Raw genomic sequence first — 7,107 nt, 5'->3', positions numbered from 1 at the left:
AAAGTTCTGGAGATGGATGGTGGTGACGGTTGCACAACAATGTGAATGCATTTAAAGCCACTGGGCTGTACCCCTAAAAATGGTTAAAATGATCAATTCTGTGTTATATGTATCTTCTCACACATGCAATTTTTTTTTGAAGGTATGGTGTGGGGGCAGGGGGTGGTTTGCTTGTGTGGAAGACCTAGTCTGACAGGAAGCAGATTCAGGGTCACTCTGAAATTCAGGGGTCAGGGGGACAGGAGGCAGGGAGGGGTGGGGTGCCCTGGACCCCGGGAACTCTCCAGGAAATGCCCTTCTCAATGGTAGCTGAACTTGGGAAACTGGACTCTTCCCAACTGACTGAGGGAGGATGAGTCCTTTATTCTAAACCATCCTGAGTGCACAGAAGTGCATCCTCCATTCCTACTCACCCGAGAGTGGGAATTAGTAACAAACGGGAATGCCCTTCCCTAGAGGAACCCCCTCAAGGCCATTCTAGGAAGGCTGGGAATAAACACGGACCGTGTCGAGGTTGAACTGCGGGGATGCTCCGTCTTTCAGATCAGCAGTGAAACAGCTAGCAGATCTGACCCATGGAGGTCACTCAAACTCTGTGCAAGAAAGCAGAAGAGATTGTGGGACCGAGCACTCCAGCTGCGGATGAACCCTGATGGATAAGGCTAGGCGGGGTGCGCGTGGGGCCAGCGGGGGCTGCCCCAGGGCGGGCACGGTTCAGACGCAGCTTGGGAACCGCTGTCCAGCCTCGAAAAGGAGTTTGGGCTGGCGGCTCCCGGTGGCATCCTGTTTGCTACAGGCAAGCATCTTTTCTGTGGGTTATTTTTGGCGCCGGCCTTGGCTTGTTTTTCTCGGTGCTGCTTCTTGGCTCGTAGCATTTCTTCCCTGGTTTATTAAAAACTGAGATAAATCACCTAATAAATCTTTGTTCCGTTTTTCCCTTCAACCCTCTTCGACAGTTGCCCAAGTCACGAAGTTGCATCTTTCCCTCAGCAGTAGGCTAACTAAATAGAAACATATAGATCAAGCAAACAAAGAGAACAATCTTTAATTATTCAGAAGCCTCCCACTTCGGGGACTAAATTTACTTGCCTCGGTTTGACGTAAAAAGGCACAGCAGCCCCTGACATCAGCCCTGGAGGCAGGTCGGCCTCCCTTTGTGTGGCGGGCGGGTCACGAATCAACGGCCTGCCCTGATTGGCTCACCTTTCGGTTTTAGAGCTTCCCTTCCTCCACCCATATACACAAACCCCTGCTCCCAACTATCCTTCAATTTCTTAAAATCATTGAGTCCCGGAATTCCGGCATTTGAAAGGAGCTCAGCATCCTCAAATAGAAACCCTTTTTTCTTCATCACACAGGATTCTGAGGCTATTCAAGGACGTCTAGTCTGACACCGACTCTCCCCATCAGAGGTCTTCTAATTCACACAGAAATCGATTTAGGACCCCACTCGTATTATATCCGTACTTGCATGAGGACTTTGCTCATTTAATTATACCTTTTTAAAATTTTCAACTTTTATTTATTTTTTGAAAAGGCAATCTGTTCACCTGATTGGTAATTTGAAAGGTAAAAAGAATAGATAATCCTATCTAATAGACATCGAGTTCCCTTCCCCAGAGGCAACAGTTAATTCCTCAAGTATCCTTCCTGAGATAGTATATCTGTGTGTGTGTGTGTGTGTATACACACTTAAGTATACGAAGTATATGTGTTATATATATACTTAAATATAGTGAGTCTATATATTATATAAATATGCTTATATTTATATACTTATATATTTTATAAATATACTTAAGTATATATATAATATATATAGTACCTATACATAGTATATAGTAATACAGTACTTATATATAGTATATAGTACTTAAGTATATTAAGTATATCCATATATAATATAACATATAAAATAGATATATAGATATAGATATAAGAGATACATAATAGATTATATAATACATATACTTAAGTATATTAAGTGTATTTATATATAATATAAGATATGTATAATAGATAGTCTTAAGTATATTCTTTTCTTCCCCTTTTGTACACAAATGCTTTTATGCTGGCCTGCATCTGCACCTTCATAATATTTTGCAGATCCTCCTGTACCAAGCTTCATTCTTTTAGACAGCGCCATGGTATTCCATTATATGGATGTATTATTTGGGGAAATTCTGGTTGCTTCCAATCTTTCTTATTACCAATAATGCTGCAGTGAATAATCTTGTGCTCATGATATTTTGCACCATTATTACCTTAGGACGGACTCCCTGAAGTGGAATTGCTGGACCCTTGGGTATGTGCATTTGCCATTTTGATTGCTATTGCCAAGTGTCCTCCACTTATTTTCTTACCAAGAATGTGTAAGACTGCCTGTTTCTCTACAGCCTCACCAATAGTATGTTATCAAACTTTTTGACTTTGGCTGTATTTATTTATTTACTGGTTTCTCTCTCTGGTTTCATCCCCTCACTAGGATGAGAGCCCATTATGGTTCCTCAGAACCTAACATGATATTTGGCCCATAATAAATTCTCAATAGATATTTGATAGTGCTTTTTTAACAGCATATGCTATACACTAAATCAGAATGATACAGAGAAGATCGGTGTGGGCCTTGTGCAAGGATGACACCCAAATTCGTGAGGCATTCCATGCTTTTAGAGAATATATCTTTTTTTTAGATTTATTTATTTATTTTAGAGAGAGAGAGCACACGAGCAGGACGGTCAGAGGGAGAGGGAAAGAGAGAATCTCAAGCTGACTCCACGCTGAGCCGGGAGCCCGACACGGAATTCAATCTCACAACCCTGAGATCACAACCTGAGCTGAAACCAAGAGTCAGACGCTTAACCAACTGCAGCACCCAGGTACCCCAAGAATATATCTTAAATGTTCTCACCACCCCCACACACAAAAAGGTAATTACATCAGCTGGTGGAGGTGTTAACTAATCTTATCGTGGTAATCATTTCTCAAAATATACGTGTATCAAATCATCGTTGTACACTTTAAACTTACACAGTGTTGTAGATCAATAATATCTTAATAAGCTGGAAAAAAGTGAATCCCTCCAATAAATAAATAAGCCAACAAACAAATATTTGAGAAACACATGAATGAGTGAATGAATTATAGTTCTATGTATATGGATTGTAATTATATAATTATAATCTTTAAATCAGAATTAGAAACCATGGCCCTCAGTTCTTCCATTCTATGAGTTTGGGTATGCTGCATTTTCTTGTATTTAAATGTGGCCCACTTGTACACATGCTCTGAAAGCTTTACAAATTCTTAGAGACAGAAGATTTATCTCATTCCTCCTCCTCCACTGCCCATGTTATTGGAAGGTCAGAACACTGAAATGTTCTCTTTCAGGAGTATTTTGTTTCAAACATCTGGTGATGACTGCCTTGCTAAAACAGAAAATAAAATCAAACGTGAAAAGTCTCATCCACCTCCACGGAGAGTTCTGGAGTGGGGATGGCCCTTCAGAGCAGTCCCAAGTAGGGATGAAGGGGCCAGGCTTGTAGACCCCCATGTGGTCAGTCACTGGGTTTGCCCTACCCCTAGGAGAGGAGAACGTCCCTGGGCAAGGCGGCCCTCTTGGGTAGAAGTCATTCCAGCTGGAGACCAGAAGCTGGAAAAATAGTCCTTCAGTCCTAAAGGGGGATCCTGGTCATCCAAGGGATTTTGCCTGAAATGATGGGCAGGCTTTCTCCCCAGCTTGGCCAGATGCTACCCTGAATCTTTCCTGCTTTCCATTCATGACAGACAGACGTGGCGATCCTTCGAGATGTTAACCCCCAAATAACAATGGCTGCACACCCTCCCCTCACACATCCTCCAGGTGGATCATTCTCCCTCCTTCCATTGCACAATGGCCAGCAAAGAGATTCATCATCCAAAAAAGTGCTTAAGCTGTAAGAAATCATGTCTGGAGATCAAGCTTGAATCTGCAGCTGCAGCTTTCAGGTGGTACCATGCCAACAGCCAAAAACACTATGGCCATGTGAGGAAATGGCCCACACAGACATTCACTCTCCCTGTCCCAGGGCTCGGAGAATGGCAGAAGGTGTCCCAGTTCCTCTGAGAGCTAGCCATTCTAGAACAAACACTCCCATAAAATCAGGACACCTGCCCAAGCATGGAAGGACTCTACGCTAGGAGAAGTATAGGGGGAAAAAATGTTTGGGAGAGTGCAGCCCCTATCAACTTGGACTTGAAAGAAATACATCTTTCCACGAGATGGCTTTCAAAATCATTTTTTTGTTTATTTTATTTGGGGTTTGTTGCCGTTAGTGTGGTTCTAACCATGTTATGATCTGGAACTTTAAGATCCAGAGAAGTTGTGCTTAAATACACAGCGGGAAGAAACCAGAGCCCTGCCTCGGGTTTCGGTGAAGAAGGTTTCAGTAAGTGCTCAAAGTCACCTCTATCCCCCTGTGTTCACAGATTATCTGACAGTTCTTGACCCACACATGAAACTTGGCCTCCCCCTCGATGTCCGTAAATTAAAACTTTCAACAAGGCTTTGTGGCTTCTCCCAGACAAGACTGAAGCTCTGGGAGGAAGATGAGGGAAGAGGTGATATTTCAGGAACTCAAACAATTTGATTGAACCTTTGTTAGTACACGAGAGCTGTCATAACAGAACACCACAGACTGGGTGGCTCCAACAACAGAAATTTCTTTTCTCCTAATTCTGGAGGCTGAAAGTTCAAGATCAAGGCGTCAGCAGGGTTCGCTTCTCCTGAAGCCTCTCCGTTTGATGTGTGCGTGTGGATGACTGACTTCTCTCTGTGTCCTTACATGGTCTTCCTCCGTCCATGTGTCTGTGTTCTCATCTCCTCTTCTTATAGGACACCAGTCATATGGGATTAGGGCCCACCCTAATGACCACATTTTCACTTAATTACCACTTAGAAGGACCTATCTCCAGATACAGTCACATTCTGATTTACCAGCGGTCTGGGCTTCAACATATGAATTTCGGGGGACACAATTCAGCCCCTAAAATACCCTGCCTAAGCTTGTCCATCCTTAAATGGTCCTCCAGCCACTCTGCCACCATGGGGTGGCTGCCTTTCCCACACTCTTCTCCAGCCCGACCACATCTCACTTTTTCCCAGGGTCACAGACTTTGCCTGTAAAGGGCCAGACAGTAAACATGTTAAGCTTGCAGGCCATATGGTCTCTGTCCAACTACTCAACTCTGCCATTGCAGCAGAAAAGCCACAGATAATATGAATAGATAGATGTGGCTGTGTTCCAATAAAACTTTATTTATGGACACTGGAATTTGAATTTCATATAATTTTCCCAAGTCATGAAATATTATTTTGATTTTTTTTCAACATTCAGAAATTTTAAGACCGTTCTTGGATCATGGGCCCTAGCAAAAGAGACAAGGGGCCATATATTTTTGGCCAGCGGGCTGTGGTTAGACAACACCGCCCTATGCTCTTTGCTCTCGTGTCACTCTTCTTCAGTGTCTCCTACAGTGCCTAACTCTCTAGACACACCCCAGTCCCTACCAGGTTCAGCAAGGTCATTTCCAGCACAGAGGCAGTTTCCTTCCTACTAGGAATTCTGGTGCCAGCCGATAGTAATAAATTACTTAGGTCTGATACCCCTTCTGGATTAAAAACATGTCTTTTTCTTACCACTGTAGAACCAACCAGACCATGACTCCCATTGCACCACTAAATAATTCACTTCATGCACTTTTATAGAGAACTTTCTCGAGTGTTTTCTGGGTGCCACACACTGTGCTAAGGGCTCTGCAGAACCAATAAATTTGCACAGAAACCCCATGACATAAAATATTATTATCTACATTTTGCAGATAAGAAAACTTGGGCTCAGTGAAGTTGAGTAAATATTTCGGGGTCACACGGCTAATAAGTGATGGGATCAAATTTGAAACCAGGGCTCTCTGTCTCCAAATCCAGACTCTTAGCCAATGATGCTACACTGTTTCTGAGTGTTTCCTTTCTCCTTTGAGGACTATGCATGGTGATATTGGGGTGTCAGAGCATAAGAATTCTATGGCAGAGACAGCAAATTGCCCACAGAGTATCCAGCCTTTTAGAACCCTAATTCTATTTAGGATAATAATATGCCCAGCCAGAAAGGCACATTTGCCAGGCCCTCTTGCCCAGGGAGATGTAAGCAGGTCATTAGATGGTGTTTTCTGATAAATTCTTTCAAGGGGAATGACTCACCTGGTGTGCACACTCTCCCATTCTTCCCGCTTGAGATATGAACATGATGGCTGGTGCCTTGGCAACTATCTTGAGCTCCTATGGGGGGGAAAGGATCACACTATAAGAATAGACGTAGTGGATTTCTAGGAGCCTGAGTGTCTATTCATGGAGTTACCACTTCAGCCCTTAATTGTCCACCTTAGGACTTCTTTTTAGGTGAGAAAAATAAAACCCTTAATTATTATTTATGTCACTATGTTTCAGTTCTCTATTACTCATGGCCAAAGGCAATTCTTATCTGATATAAGCCCTCTCTAAACCTCACTTCAGTAACTACACTTAGAGGACTCACTCTTTAGCATCACTCAATACTGGGCTTCTTGCTTTAGAAGACTCAGAGGGCCATGCTGGCTGGCATTATCATGCCCTGCTACATGGACTAATGCCACTACATGGACTCCCCATCCCTGTCTGCCAGCCTGATGTGGTCAGGTTCTGGTTACTGACCTGGTACTGGTTCCTAAAGAGTGGCTACTAGTTCCTGACTAGGCCTGAGAATTTATTACTCAGTAACTACCTGAACACTGGTTTGCACTGACTTCTTATCTTCTCCGGGTCCTCCCTAAAAGTAAGTTCAATATCTTAGCATCTGTCCTTATTCCTTTGCTCTTGTATAGTTCTTTACAGTTTACAAAGCATGTTCATGAGCAATATTTCTTTTGATTGCCACAGCAACTTTGACCAATGAACAGGGGTGGTATTTATTGTGTCCCCATTTAAGAGCTCAGGAGACTTGAACTTGGAGAGGCTGAGTAATTTGCTTAATGCACAGAGCCAGGATACAAACTCAGCCTCTGGACTCCAAAGTTCCCATTTTTTCCATTATG

The 7,107-nt window shown here is 43.0% G+C and overlaps 1 pseudogene; it reads left to right on the top strand.

Annotated features, from left to right (window-relative positions):
* The first annotated feature begins 2,574 nt into the window (after positions 1-2,574).
* LOC115941181 (U6 spliceosomal RNA) lies at positions 2,575-2,671 on the top strand (annotated as a pseudogene).
* The last annotated feature ends 4,436 nt before the right edge of the window (positions 2,672-7,107 follow it).

This window comes from Leptonychotes weddellii, chromosome 1 (genome assembly GCF_054177405.1).
Source record: "Leptonychotes weddellii isolate Sample4059 chromosome 1, ASM5417740v2, whole genome shotgun sequence".
Taxonomy (NCBI): domain Eukaryota; kingdom Metazoa; phylum Chordata; class Mammalia; order Carnivora; family Phocidae; genus Leptonychotes; species Leptonychotes weddellii.
Note: the sequence above shows the minus strand (reverse complement) of the source record. Positions and strands in the feature narration are given on the sequence as shown.